Source organism: Tursiops truncatus, chromosome 7 (genome assembly GCF_011762595.2).
Source record: "Tursiops truncatus isolate mTurTru1 chromosome 7, mTurTru1.mat.Y, whole genome shotgun sequence".
Lineage (NCBI taxonomy): Eukaryota > Metazoa > Chordata > Mammalia > Artiodactyla > Delphinidae > Tursiops > Tursiops truncatus.
Genome location: NC_047040.1, coordinates 54556873 through 54572532, shown reverse-complemented (window position 1 = coordinate 54572532; position 15660 = coordinate 54556873). Strand labels below are relative to the sequence as shown.

The 15660-nt window shown below is 42.8% G+C and overlaps 1 pseudogene; it reads right to left on the bottom strand.

Annotated features, from left to right (window-relative positions):
* Positions 1 to 2220: 2220 nt before the first annotated feature.
* Positions 2221 to 2636, bottom strand: LOC101324175 (protein FAM136A pseudogene; annotated as a pseudogene).
* Positions 2637 to 15660: the final 13024 nt, after the last annotated feature.

The window sequence follows — 15660 nt, the reverse complement described above, 5'->3', positions numbered from 1 at the left end:
TTACTTCAAAGCAAAAGGTTTCTTAAAATTATATTCTTGTGTTGAAAAAAAGGTAAGGAAGTTAGAGACTGCCAATTCAATCTCTTGGACTAGGATAACAGAACTTCATGGAGACAGAAATTAAAACGTTTAACCACAGCCTACCCATGGGGGTAACTTTGATCAGAAAGAAGCTTACATGCTGGGACCCAGCAGGACCAAGTAACCCATATAATGACTATTAGAAGTTATTAGCCATCACGGAAAGCTGAATTAACAAGCTTTCTCTTTGGCATCGAGTCTTTGGTAATGATGGCCTCCTATTGAGCAAAGTTCCAAACAATATTCCCCTGCTTGTCAAATGCCTAATTTGCCCAACCGTAAACCATAAAACATAGCTCAGATTCTCTCCATGCATATCACCCGGTATCACGCTGTGAGGGCATAACTGGTAGTATTGCCTCTGGCCAAGGCCAGATTGCATCAGCAGGCTTTTCCCTCCAAATTCAGACAGAAGATTTACACTTCCCTTGGGAAAAAGTTAGTCTCCTCACCCTCAAACTGGAATCTAAAAACATCTAAAATTTATGGCTGCAGTGTGTCTCAACTACCAACTCTCTTTTTTCCTTTTAAAAAAAAAAATTTTTTTTAAATCCCCTACCCGTATCTTGCCCTTCCCCCCTTCCCTCTACCCACTGGTAACTACTAGTTTGTTCTCTATATCTGTGAGTCTGCTTTTTTTTTGTTATAGTCACTAGTTTTTTGTATTTTTTAGATTATACATGTAAGTGATATCATACAGTATTTGTCTTTCTCTGTCTGACTTATTTCACTTAGCATAATGCCCTCCAATGTTCTAATTGACATTTTGTTAAATTTTGTTTTCTTTTTTTGGAAGAAAAATTAAGTCTTATTTATTTTTAAAACCAAATCACTAGGAAAATATATCACAGTCTTGAAGCAGCAAACAGACAGGCTATATTATCGAGTAATAAGTTGGTAAAAACACAAGGTCCTTAATAAAACGATAAGGTGCCAGAACTGGGGCAGGAACAATGCATGTTGCAAAAGTGGTATTTGGTAACGTAGGGCTGTCCCATTTTTTGCTCTAAAGGAGTCACAGCTTGCCCCTGAGTTGCTGACTTTTTCTCCTTTGACCTTTGTGTTGCCAAGGGATTGTTTCAACAGAGCTCTGTTATTACAGGGGGCAAAGTAAGCAATACTGAGTTTAGGCTTTCATTCTACTTGTTTTATGAAAACCAGATTTTTCCAAAGCCAGTACTTCATAACTCTTAATTAAGCAGCTAACAATTCCTCTTTTGCTGTTCATTTCTAATACTGGCATATAGCACAATCACAATCCCCTTTCCTTCAAGGGTGAGTGTCACTGCAAGATTGTCTTGTCACTCAGCTGACTCTGCTGCAGACAGCCTCAGGGCTCATCATGGCTGCCAGTTAGAGGGAAGGTGTGCTTCCCCTACCGGTATGATAGCACTTCTTATATATTCGCAGGGTCTCCAGGCTGAAAGATGTCATGTGTGAGAATTTTAAGAAATGTGCATCCACATTTTGACGGCAGAAATGAATATCCGCAAGGACCCTTTCAAAATTTTTATCCAAACTACCTCTCCCAACTCTACATCTTAAAAGTAATTTCATGCCCTTGTATGTAAAACAAAACCAAGCAAAACAAATCCCCAGAAGCCCCCTTTCCCCTTCTAAATTAGTGACCTCATGGATTTTGTTTCCAGTTTGTGGAAAATGTTGTAGTGATCCTTCTGGTAAACAGGAGATTGGCAATAAATAGAAACACCTCTCCTCACATTCCACCAGCTCATAAGCAGGTCAGGTGAACCTGCCAGCCTGCTGGTATCTGTGTACTAAGAGAATCTGGTACCTTGGAGGGCTCTGGTTTGGTACAAGGGAGGCTCCCTGTTGCCAGGAAAAGCACTTGAAATTCAGGCTCATGAAATTCACATGAAATTCACATGAAATTCACATGAAATTCAGGCTCACAAAAACTCTCCTGTGCTATCTCTGACCCAAATTTTAGCACCAGGTTTTTCCACTTTCTAGGATTCAAACACAAAGGAACCAGTGTCCAGAGGCAAGTGACATAGGCCTTAAACTTGCTGCCATTCTTAATTTCCTCATTCATAAACTTTCCTTAGAAAACCCAAATCCCCATTCCTCTTTTTAAATACATTCCTGCCTTCAGCCCCGATGGCCAATAGCAGACATCTATTTCCCAATGGTTGAGAGAGACTCCTTCATCTTCTTGGTCATGACTGGGATGAGGTTCATGTGTTCATCCACACACTTGGTCACGCAACTCTCCAGCTGCCGCTTCACCTGAAGCTCTTTACGCCCCGCATCTACTGAATCTTTGGCTTTGTCGTTGCAATGCATAGTGCACCATTCCAGGCAGTCCTGGAACTTCTGCAACTCGCTGGTCACCAGGGCCTGGCGTTGAGCCAGAGGTGCATGGCAGCGCTCAATGCACTGGCGCACTTGCTGCATGGTGGCCTGGCTGTCCTCACAACAGCCGGTGATGCACCGGAACATGAGGCCCTGCATCTTCCAATGTTCTCTCTCTCCATCCTTTTCACCATAGAGTTCACTGCCTCCTGCACTCGGAGCTGCTGCAGCTCCGCCATGACAACCCCACCCTGCTACCTGCAGCGCCGGTGCCCACGTGGACTCCCCTTGTTAAGTGTTTTGAGTTTGTTTTTGTAGGGTTTTTTTTTTTTTTTTTGCTGTCTTTTTTTCTCTTTCTTTAAATAAACAAATTGTTTATTTAATAAATATATTAAATAAGTAAATAATACATAAGATTTCAGGCTTCAAAGAGTTGATAATGTTACGGACTGTTACAAGATGGGCAGTTTGAAAATAGTGATATTTAGACCGGTAGGTATACTGGTTTGTCCAGTGGAATATGTTTTTTCTGATCTGGTTAATCAGTATTATGTGATATTATTGCTACCCAGTGCATCGTAGTCCATTTCTATTAAGACCACCACCAACATGTGTGACACAAGTGAAGAAAGTTGCATGAATTAAATTCTATGACTTTTAATTCTGAGCCAAATTCTACGCCTTGAATCCTGAATCAAAGTCTAGAACTTTAAGAGACTTGGATTTATTAGAAGAGTGTGGTGAGAGAAGGGCTTCCTCCCTTTTTTATTTTAACCTTTCTTCTTTTGTTCTCTTCTCCTGTGATTTGATGACTATCTTAATGTTAAGTCTGGATTAATTTTGTGTGTGTGTGTGTGTGTGTATCTACGACAGGTTTTTGGTCTGTGCTTACCATGAGGTTTTTATATAGCAATCTGTATATACGTGATTGTTTTAAGTTGCTGATCTCTTAATTTCAAATGCATTTTTAAACTCTGCATTTGTACTCTCCTCCCCTCTTGATTACTGTTTTTTTATATTGTATTTTACATTTGTTTTGTGTATCTCTTAACTGCTTATTTGTGGATATAGGTGATTTTAATACTTTTAACTTTCCTGCTAACTTTGTGTGTGAGCTCACCTCTACTGGTGAGTTCTTCATTTTGTTTCTAGTTGTGGCCTTTTCTTTTTCACCTAGAGAAATTCCTTTACCATTTGTTGTAAAACTGGTTTGGTGGTGCTAAACTCTTTTAGCTTTTGCGTGTCTGTAAAGCTTTTGATTTCTCCATCAAATCTGAATGAGAACCCTGCTGGGTAGAGTATTCTTCTTGTAGGCTTTTCCCTTTTATCACTTTAACTATATCGTGCCACTCCCTTCTGGCCTGCAGATTTTCTGCTGAAAAATCAGCTGATACAGACTGTGGGTGTTCCCTTGTATGTTATTTGTTGCTTTTCCCTCACTGCTTTTAATATTCTCTCTTTATCTTTAATTTTTGTAATTTTAATTACAGTGTGTCTTGGTGTGTTCCTCATTGGGTACAGAGGTACAGTCCCACACTGTATGGGACTCTGCACTTCCTGGACTTTGGGTGACTTTTTTCTTTCCCAGGTTAGGGAAGTTTTCAGCTATTATATTTTCAAATATGTTCTCAGAATATGTTTCTCTCTCTCTTCATCTTGTTTCAAATAAATATGTTTCTCTCTCTCTTCATCTTCTGGGGCCCCAATAATGCAAATATTAGTGCACTTGATGTTGTCCCAGAGGTCTCTTAAACTGTCCTCATTTCTTTTCATTCTTTTTTCTGTTCAGCGGCAGTGGTTTCCACTACTCTGTCTTCCAGCTCCCTGATCCATTCCTCTGTATCATTTAGTCTACTGTTGATTCCTTCTAGTGTATTTTTCATTTCAGTTATTGTATTCTTCGTCTCTGTTTGGTTGTGCTTTATATTTTCTAACTCTTTGTTAAAAACTTCTAACTTCTTGCTCTGTGCATCCATTCTTCTCCCGAGTTCTCTCATCACCTTTACTCTGGACTCTTTCTCTGGTAGATTGCCCATCTCCACTTGGCTTAGTTCTTTTTCTGGGGTTTTATGTTGTTCCTTCATCTTGAACATGTTCCTCTGTTGCCTCATTTTTTCTAAATTGCTATTTGTATTTTTATGTATGTGGTAAGTTAGTTTCTGTACCTTGGAGAAGGGGCCCTCTGTAGGAGAGGTCCTATGCATCCCAGCAGTGCTCTCCCCTCTCATCACCCAGGCTCTAGGGATTACCCCTAAGAGGGCTTCATGGGTCCTTCTGTTGTAGTGGGCTGACTATGTGTGTGGTCTGGTAGGTTTGGTTGGCCCCTAACCCTGTTAATTGTCAGGCCCTGCCTTGTGCAGATGCTGCTGGTTAGGGGGGCCTTGTCATGAGGCAGCTGGTTGTGGAATCCTGGGGGGCCCTGGGGCTAGTGCTGGCTCACTGGTGGGCAGAGTCAGGGTCCAGAACACTCCAGAGCTGTTGCCCCCGCCATTGGCAGGTGAAGCCAGGTCCTGGGGTTAGTGCTGGACACTGGCATGCAGAGCCGGGTCCTAGAGCTGGCTTCAGCACCCAGGGATCCCATAGCTGCTGTCAGATTTCTGGTGGGGAGGTGTTGGTTCCTCCCACCAACACCTTGTTGGTCGGGTATGAGGTCCAGGGTGTCCTGAAGCTTGTATTGGCCTGCTAGTGGGCAGGGCCAGGGCCCAGGTGGTCCCAAGTAGGATGTGGCCTACTGTGGGCAGGCTGAGTCCACAGTCTGTGGGATTGTAGTCTTCTTGGGTCTAGTGTCTGCCGCCTGGTGGTTGAAGCTGGTCTAGAGGTTAGTGTAGGCTTCCTGGAGGGCAGGGCTGGCGCCTGTCCACTGGTGGGTGGAGCTGGGTCTTGGCCCTCTTGTGGGCAGGGCCGTGTCTAGGGGCATGTCTAGAGGTACCTACAGCCTGTTGGGTGAGGCAAGGTCTTGGCGCTAATGAGCTAGAGGGAGGATCTGAAGATGGCGGCCGCCAGCATCAGTGTTACACAGTAGAATGTGTCACACAGCCAAATATGGCTGCTGCCAGTGTCTGTGTCCCCCAGGGTGAGCCACAGCCACCCCCATCCCCTCACTCCCACCCCCCACCACTACCCCTCCAATCCCCCAGCCCCACCCCAGCCCACCTCTCTGGGAGACTTTCCAAGACCAGCAGGTAGGTCTGGCCCAGGCTCCTAGCAAATTATTGCTTTGCCCTGGATCTGTGAGATCTTGTGTGTACCCTTTAAGAGGTTAGTCTCTCTTTCCCCCAGTCCTATGGGGCTCCAAAAATTAAGCCCCACTGGCCTTCAAAGCCAAATGCTCTGGGGGCTCATCTTCCTGGTGCAGGATCCCTGGGCTGGGGAGCCGGGCATGGGGCTCAGAACTCTCACTCCTATGGGAGAACCTCTGTAGTATAATTATTCTCCAGTTTGTGGGTTGCCCAGGGGTATGGGACTTGATTATATCATGAGTCCACCTCTGCTACCCAACTTGTTTTGGTTCCTTCTTTTTTGTCTTTAGTTGTAGAAGATCTTTCCTCTTTTAAGGACATCTGTGTTTACATTGGGCCCATCTGGATAATCCGGGATATTGTCCTATTTTATTTTATTATTATTTTAAAAATTTATTTATTTTTGGCTGTGTTGAGTCTTTGTTGCTGCACACGGGCTTTCTCTAGTTGTGGTGAGCAGGGGCTACTTTTCATTGCAGCGTGTGGGCTTCTTATTGCGGTGGCTTCTCTTGTTGCAGAGCATGGGCCCTAGGCACGCGGACTTCAGTAGTTGTGGCACGTGGGCTCAGTAGCTGTGGCTCGCAGGCTCAGTAGTTGTGGCACATGGGCTTAGTTGCTCCACGGCATGTGGGATCTTCCCGGACCAGGGCTTGAACCTGTGTCCCCTGCATTGGGAGGCGGATTCTTAACCAATGCATCACCAGGGAAGCCCTATTGTCCTATTTTAAAGTCAGCTGATTAGCAACCTTAATTCCCTTTTGCCATGTAACCTAACATATTCACAGGGTCAGGCCTGTGCACATCTTTGAGGGGCCATTATTCTACCTACCACAGACAAGTTTAAAGATTGTTGAATAAATTCATGCTAGACAGAAAAGTGGGCCTTAGGAATTCACTTTTTCATTCTACCAGTATTTATTGAGTGCTTACAAATTATCAGGAACTGTTCCAGGTGCTGCCATTAAAATAGAAAGCAAGGTGGACTGGTCTTTGTCTTCACTGAGTTCACAGTATAGTGTCCATACAGTTATAATATATTTTTTAAAAACTCCTGTTAAAATGAAACAATACAGCAACATAATTAACTTTTACTGAAAATCTTTAGCCCCACTGGATTCATAAGAGAAATTGTCTATAACTGTCTTTTCTTATACTTACACTGTCTTTTCTAAGTATAGAAAAGACAGTTTTCTAACTGTCTTATACTAAACTGTCTTTTCTTTTCCTTATCTGGTTCAATTTCAAGGTTATATAATAATAGTTGCTACAAAATCGTTTTCATTCCATCTATTTTTTGGAACAATTCATACAAAAGAGGAATCATTTGTTCTTTGAAACTTTGATTCAACTCATCTCTAAGATTGTTCAGACCTGAGCTTTTTAATTTTTTTCGAGGTTTCCATATCCAGTTCAATTACTTTAATGGTCAGTAGTCTATTCAGATGTCTGGGGTTACATGGGTACATTTTGTTTCTTTGCCTCTTCTCACTCTAGGATGGTTTGTTTGTTTTTCTCTTAACAAATTCTGCCAGAGGTCTGTGTAGTAGGATTGTCTGTGGTTTCACTAATAATCCCCAATATTTTTGCTCTTTTTCTTGATTTTTTTTTGTTTGCCCTTATGCCCCTCCTTGTTCTCTTTGCTCTATTTGTTAGCCTTCTGTAATCTCTGATTTCTGAGATTATTTTTCTTGTATTTTTATTCAAATATACTTAGAGTTATATTTCTCTTTAGGTACTGCTTGTTGTGTTGCAAAAATTTTCACATGTGGTTTCATGTCATTCAGCACTAAATATTTGGGGATTTTTGCTTATAATTTTGTCTTTAACCCAAATATTACATTGTTTATCTTATTTATTTTTTACCAACCATACATTTAAAAAAATTATTTTCCCCTTTTCCTGTCTTCCATTGGACAAGTGCAACTCTATTTTGCTGGAATGAAGTTGTGTTTCGATTTCTAATCTTCTGGTGGTGTTCCCTAATTATTAAGACTCATTCTTTCCCCAGCAGTTTCTAAACTGTGTACGTTTCCTCCCCATGCCCTCTCCTCCCTCATCCCGCACCCCTTGCACATCTACTATCTTAGTTCCCCGAGGGGCTCACTGCTCCCAGCTCTTCGTTTCCAAGCAGTTGCCACGCCCACTCCAATCCCTTGGGCCAGTCCTCTCGTTCTCGGCCCCAAAGCCCTCCCAGCTCCCCGCCTCCCAACCCGGCGACTCCGCCCCTCAAGGAGCAGTACTCTGGGGCTGCCTTCCCAAGGGTTGCTGTCGGCTAGGAGGGCGGAGTCTCCGGGCCCTGGTCCCGGTTCGTGCCGCTGCTCCCTGTGGCTCGCCCTGGGACCTACTGTCCCCCAGACTCCCGCACCTGCATGTCCTACCCGACCCCTCCCTTCCTAAAGGATTTCTCGAGGGTCCCGATACATGGAAGCCTGGTCTGCCCCGCGCAGCCTCTCCCATCCCCAGCATGGCCGTCCTGGTCTCTGACATCTTTTGTTGAAAAGGGGAGAGAACGAACGTCAGGCTCACACAAGGCAGGATTGAGCAGTGGTGGCTGAAGAAAGAGCGGCAGCTTGAATTTCAGTTTTCTTGTGAGGAATTTTCCAGAAAAGGTATCTTCACTGTGAAATAGGTATAGTAAATATCGATCTTGTCCTGGTAGTAGCACTTGGCTATGGTTTTTCCTTCAGGTTTTACAATACTGTACAGAGGGGGCCAGTACCAGTCCTTCAAAGGGAAGGTGCTTTGTTGGTAAAGATACCGATTGCCTCCTCTTGGACTAACGGTCACACTGATGAATATGGGTTTTAAAAAAAAAAGAAGTTTGTTTCTCACATGAATGAAAAGGAAATTTCCTTTCGTCTATCTCAGGCTCCCTTCAAGAGTAAAGTCAAGGTTACTTAACATGCAAAATTAAATACTGACCTCATTTCAAATGAAATAAAATTCATTGCTCGATCAGCATCCCCTTGGAGCAGTTTATATTAATGGAATTATCTTTTATTACCCGAGTAAATTGATTTAGGATGATACAGTTTACCTAAAAAGCAGTAATATTTACAGGTCCTGAAATTAAATGCTAAGGGAAAACATGATTTCTTTAAACCGGGTAGGGGGACAAACCTAAGGGAGTTTTACTCTAACGTCTACCACATTCAGTAGACCTTCAGCTTGATCTCGGCTTGGTCATTCTTGCATGAGCTCTGCTTTGCCTGTGATTCCACTCTGAGCTCACTGACCGCGAGAGCACGAAGCAGAAGGTAGCTCATATCTTCTGCCTAAGACTGGGTGTGGTTTGTGAATGGATGGAATAGTAGTTTGGAGGATTTGAGGAGAGGGGTGGCCCACGTGCTGTGTGTCTTCCCCTAGTGACCAATGTGCTGAAGTTTCTATGGTTCAAGGCAGTTGCTAAGTTTTAAATGATCAGCAACAAGGTAAAGCTCGCTTATGTGAACACATCCTGTGTGTACAGCACCAATTCTGGAAGCTTGACATGTGAAAAGATATGATACACTTTATACCCAGAAGGAGTAAGACAAGATCTTAGGAATAAGGTAGGAAAAAAATAAAAACAAAAGGTGCATGTATTGTGTCAAAACTGTGCTATAAGCTAATAAGAATTATAAAAACTTACAGATTGAGGTAAAATTAATGTTTTCCAAAGTGTGTGTTCCTCTCAGCTAGTCCCACAAGGTATTTAAAGAATTCTGACATCAAAATAAATTTGGAGGGCTTCCCTGGTGGCGCAGTGGTTGAGAGTCTGCCTGCCGATGCAGGGGACACGGGTTCGTGCCCCGGTCCGGGAGGATCCTGCATGCCGTGGAGCGGGTGGGCCCGTGAGCCACGGCCGCTGAGCCTGCGCGTCCGGAGCCTGTGCTCCGCAACGGGAGAGGCCACAACAGTGAGAGGCCCGCGTACCACAAAAAAAAAAATTTGGAAAATGCTACTCACTGTATCCCAGCTGTGATATTTTAAAGGGACCTGATAAGACCTATCATAAATAAACTTCTTTAACCCAGAGTTTACCAACTGTATTTATATATGGAATCTTTAAAAATTATTATTATTAGTATAAAAGCTATTAAAAATAAGCTGTGGAACACACTTTCTGAAACACTGTTCTAGAATTACATTCTATATGGCAATGAGAAGCTCATGAGTGACCCTGAGGGAACCTGTCAGAATGGTAGGATTAAATCGTTATTAAGATGAAAGAATAAGGTGAGAAAGTGATAACAGTGATTATAACCTGTTAACTGGAGTTCCCAATGAAAGAAATAGATGAGATAAAATTCAAGGGGGTGTGAGGGTTGTTATGTGTCAATTTGGCTGGGCCATGGTACCCAGCTATTTGGTCAAACATCACTCTGGATGTTTCTGTGGAGGTATGTTTTGGATGAGATTAACATATAAGTCAGTGGACTTTGAATAAAGCAGATTATCCTCCGTGAGCAGTGTGTCTATTAGAACATTTATATATGTGATTTGCATTATGGCTTTTTTTTGGACAGTGCTGATCGAAACTGTTAAATAACAACCAAAGTTCTCAGTATCAGTTAAGAAAAAAGGCCCATCATCAGACAATACAGTGCAGATGGTAAGAAGAGGAAGTGCTGTAGAGATTCAGAGAATGCCATAAATTACCCTGGGTCCTTTCGTTGGGCCAGACTTTTTTTTTTGGAAATTATTACTTATTTTTCAGCTGTGTCAGGTCTTAGCTGCGGCACGCCAGATCTTCGTTGAGGCATGTGGGATCTTTAGCTGCGGCGTGCGGGCTCTTCGTTTTGGCGTGCAGGTTTTCTCTTCTCTAGTTGTGGCGTGTGGGCTCCAGGGCGCGTAGGCTCTGTAGTTTGCCGCGCTGCGTGCAGGCTCTATTGTTGAGGCACACGGGCTCAGTAGTTGTGGCTATGGCGCGTGGGCTTCGTTGCCCCGAAGCATGTGGGATCTTAGTTCCCTGACCAGGGATCGAACCCGCGTCCCCTGCATTGGAAGGCAGATTCTTTACCACTAGACCACCAGGGAAGTCCCTGGGGCAGACTTTTTAATGTTTACTCTGCTGATCCGATAAGCCTGTACCTCAAGGCAGTTGAAATGTTATAGAAGGAATTTATGTTTGAGTGAGTCATCCCAATATCATAGCTTTGTAAGGAGAATGCCTTACACTGTGTGTATCTTCAAGGTTTTCAAAATACTTGCACATTCATTATCTCATTTAATCTTCCTAATGATCTGGGAGGAAGGTAGAGCGGGTTATCCCTATTTCACTGGTGAGGAAATTGAGGCTTAAAGAGTCTGTGTGATGCAAAGAACATTGGAATTAAGGATGCTGTTGAACAGTGACTCCGAGTGATCAAATACTATGAGGTCCTGGAAAGAACACTGGATTTGGACTCAGAAGGCTCAATTCTTCCCAGATTGATGATTTTAGGTATTCTTACCTGTCTACCTAAGTTTCATTTATTCAGCTGTAAAATGGGATAAACCTATCCCAGAGGGTTGAGGTGAGCATTAATTGAGATAATCCATGTAAAACACTTGACACAGTAACTAAATCCCAGGAATCTCTTGGTAATTTAACTCTTAGTAGTAGTATGAAATTATATTTTAATATCATTCAAATTAAGGGTAAATATCTAGGTGTAGCAAGGTTCTAATACCATCCTTTAGTACTCCAGTCTAGGAGGTTATCCTTCTAAATGCTCTGCAAAACACTGCTCTGTATATCCCTTTAGTTGATAATAGGGGTTCCATTTAGAATTATAGGCATGTAACTTGCAGGCATGACAACAGGATTCAGAGAGTTATAAATGAATATGCCTCATTTTCTAAATGAGGAAATGGAACTTATTAAGATAAATTATCTAATACTTGGATATGAGGCAAAAAAAAAAAAATAGTGGGTGGCATGTCCTTTCAGTGACATGGGAGTGAAGGCTATGCTAGGATTAGCCAGGGTAATGTACTTCACCTTGCTGCTTTTCCTTGGTTTAAGTTTCCAGACTTAGTGATGATGCATGTTAACTTGTAGACTTTTTTTTTTCCTGGTAGAAGTGCAGATTTCTGCCTAGTGGAACAGACAACCCCCAAAGTTATAGTTTAAACAGTTTTGTATCTCACCCAGCAATCTCATTCTCCTATAAAGAAATGCCCTAGCTCTACAAGTGCTTTTTGAACTGGCCAGGGCATCTTACTAGTTCCCTCATTATTGAATGAATTGAATAAAATCTTTGACATGCACCATCTAGAATGTGTCTCTGGATTCACCCTCTCTCAGGTTCACAGTCTGTGCTGTCGTCCAATGTCTGAAAACACCTGCCTTGTGTCTTTTGTCCAGTTTCATAGTTGTTTACAGAGGGAGGGCTGGCCCGGAATCTATTATTCCTTCATGCTGGAAGTCAATTACTCTTATATTAGAGATGAGGAAACAGAGGAATGGAAAGGTTTAGCAACTTGTCCGGAATCACGCAGCAGTTTAAATGTTGGAGCTGGAATTCAAGCCTAGGCAGACTGACTTCAGAGCTGCTCACTTAATTACTGTGCCATGTAGCTTCTCAGAAAAATGGCTTTATATATACATGTACAATGTTTTGTCTGGTGTCAGGAAACAGTAAGTCCTTAGTAAAGTCTAGCTATATTATTCTTTAAAACTCTGAAGCTCAGTATAAATGTGTTCTTAGCCCAGTGCTTAGAAGCAGAAGATGGTGGATAGGACAAAAGTACCACCGCATGAGTTGGTTCTCTTGATCAGTACTAATCTTTATTACCATCCTACCATTAGCAAATGAAAAGAGGGCATTTGCTTAAGTCCTTTTTATTTGCATGAACCAAATATTAAATCCTTAGCCTGCTTTTTTTTGCCATTAAAATCTTTATTCATTAGAAATATAGAGCAAAACAGAAAAATCCAAGCAATAAGGCATAGATGGTACTCCTATCAATTTCTGAATTTCAAATCAATAAATACTGTGCAGTAACGCACCCATCTGGCCATGAAGCAGATTGCAATGGAATGAAGGTACAAGCTCATGAATAGGAATGCAAATATTTATAATAGCACCCAGCACTGAATCTACCATCTATTTATTTATTTGTTTATTTATTTGTGTGTATGTATGTATATATGGCTGTGCTGGGTCTTCAGTTGCTGCACATGGGCCTCTCTCCAGTTGCGGTGAGTGGGGGCCACTCCTCGCTGCGGCGCACGCGGGCCTCTCACCTTGGTGGCCCCTCCCGTCGCAGAGCACAGGCTCCAGGCGCGCGGGCCCCAGCAGTCGTGGCTTGAGGGCTCTAGAGCGCAGGCTCAATAGTTGTGGCAAACGGGCTTCAGTAGTTGTGGCTCGTGGGCTCCAGAGCACAGGCTCAGTAGTTGTGGCGCACGGGCTTAGTCGCTCCGCGGCATGTGGGATCTTCCCGGACCACGGCTCAAACCCGTGTCCCCTGAACTTGCAGGCGGATTCCCAACCACTGCACCTCCAGGGAAGACCCTACCATTTAATTTCCAATCTACTACCTAAATTTTTCATTTCATACAAAAATTTATAAGGGAGACATTTTTATTTTTTTTAAATTTTTTTTAAGGGAGACATTTTTAAACCCATGCCTTTCTTTGACTTTAGCCCATATACTTAAATATTTAGTTTGCCTCTGTCTTGTGCCTCTTTTTTCTTGAGATACATATAAAATTTCCCCAAACCTCAGTTATATCTACTAGCACAAAATGCAACAGACACACTGCAGTTATCCACTCACTCTGATTAGCATAGGAAGGAGAACTAGCTTGTTCTGGTCTCCTTCCCATAACACCCACTCTTACCTCATACCAGACAAGAAGACACATATGCCATCCATGAACTTTGACCTCTCTGAATAGCAGCTGCCAGATCTTCATTGCACGTTGTTCTCTGTAGATGGTTAGAATTGATACGTTTGAACCTAAATAAATTTACAAAGGCAAATGCAGAAATCAGGAAATGGTAAATTAAATAGAATAAGCGCAAGACTTGGTCTATTGTTATCTTCCCACAAGCCCAAACTTCCCTTTTCTGGTATCAGCTTTATCTGTGGCAGAAAGCCATCATTATCTCCTATCTGTCAATAATTCTGAATATGTTGTCAAGCTAGTAAAATGTTCAGAGTGGACCACATCGTCAGTAGTTCCACAAATTGACAGTTTTTCAGGTAAAGCTGTACTTGAATGCATCAAAATAAGTTGATTTTTTTCCCCTACTCTATTAAGAGCTGCTGCTTAGTTCTAATACTCAGAAGCGTTCAAGGTTGGAATCTATACTTTTTAGAACTCATATTCCAATGTGGCTTCTTAAAAATCTTCCCAGATTTTTAACTGTCCTTTGGCCCTTGAAGTGCAGTGTTATTCTAGATGTAGCCTTACTCATGACAGGCTTTGTCCTCAAATTAGGATCACTTCTATTTCATTTCCTGAATGTCCTTTGGATGTCAAGAAGAGTCTTTTCAAAATCCCAATGTGCCCTGCCACCGGAGCAATACACACACCAACCACACAGACCTACAAAAGCATTTTTTTTTAATAAAAGGCAAAAGACATATGATCTAAAGAGAAATAAAAGTATCTTAGAGTTGTAATGTTTTTGATAAGTAACATGATTTATCTGATTTTTCTTTTCACCCTAAACTATAACTCCATATCTCAGGTTGGGCTCTGCAGGGAGCAGACTCTGAGGAAGAGACAGTGGCAGGACGTTTATTTAGGGAGTGCTTTGGGGATCACCATCTTTGAAAGGAATACAAAGAAATTGGGATTGGACAGGAGGAGAAGTTGGATTGCGATACAGTCTCAACAAAGTTATCAGCTGGACCCCTAGGAAACTCTGAAGCTGATGGGCCCTTTGGAATTGCCCCAAATTGGAGCAAGACGGTGAGGTCTTTGTTGACCAGTCAGTGGAGGCAGGCTGCCCAAAAAAGAGGATGTGACCTTGGATGCAGTGACTCTTTTCAACTGAGGCAATTCTGAAGAGGGATGATAGCTAGAACTGCCTTCACGTACATGCAACTCATGTAGTCACACAAGACCCATACTCAAAAAAACCCACACTTAGTTTAACACCCTGCTGTCTCTGTCCTAAAATTCTTTATAATTTTTGGCCAAGGAGTCCTAGATTTTCATTTGGCAGTGGGCCCTACAAATTATATAATTGGTCCTGCTGACCGCTGAGGACTGCCCACCGGCAGCACTCCCTGCAGCTGGGATGATTAAGTGCTTCCTTAAGCCCTTAAGTGGGATCTGGGTGATAGACCACAATGATAGTCCAGCCCTTGCATTGCTTGAATCCACTTAGAATAAGTTCTGGGAGCATTCTCCAGGATTCCAGCCTCTTTCCCTAGAGGAAACATAGAAGAAGTTAGTGAAATAAACTACAGTCCCCGACACTGAAACTAGTCTCGGGGCTACAGCTGATAATCACCTTTCTCCTGGGACTGCTGTAAGTTGACATGCCACCAAGTGGCTGATTGGTTTCCTGAGGGATTGGGGACTCCGTGTCGGTCTCTGTTACTGGCAGGCTGAGCATTCAGCAGTGAATGTAACTAGATCAGCCTAGGTATGTGGGCACCCATCCCTCTGGGTCAGCTGGAGCCTCCAATCCTGCTACAGTGGCTATTCCATCCCAGACACTGGATGATGTCGTTTTGTCAACTTGGTTGTTCAGGGCCTCTTCCATCATGGATCCTTTCTGGTATGGATCAACAGGCAGTACGAAGCTCTTCACACTTTGTGCCTGTCCATGTAGCTTTATCTCAGATCTCCTTGTCCCTAGTCTTCCAGTCTATTTCTTTTCAGGCCCCTGCCAGCTGGCCACACCAATTGCCACTGCTCAAGTATATTCTAATCTTGGGCCACTTTCCACGCAAATGGATGGCAAGGTGTACTGCCTGAAACTCTGCCCTTTGGGAGGATCTCCCCTCATCACTCTCTTTCAAGGCCACCCCTTTGTGGGCTGTAGTATAGCCATCGTGTATTTTCATTTTGTGCCATGTACTGGCCTTACCTATC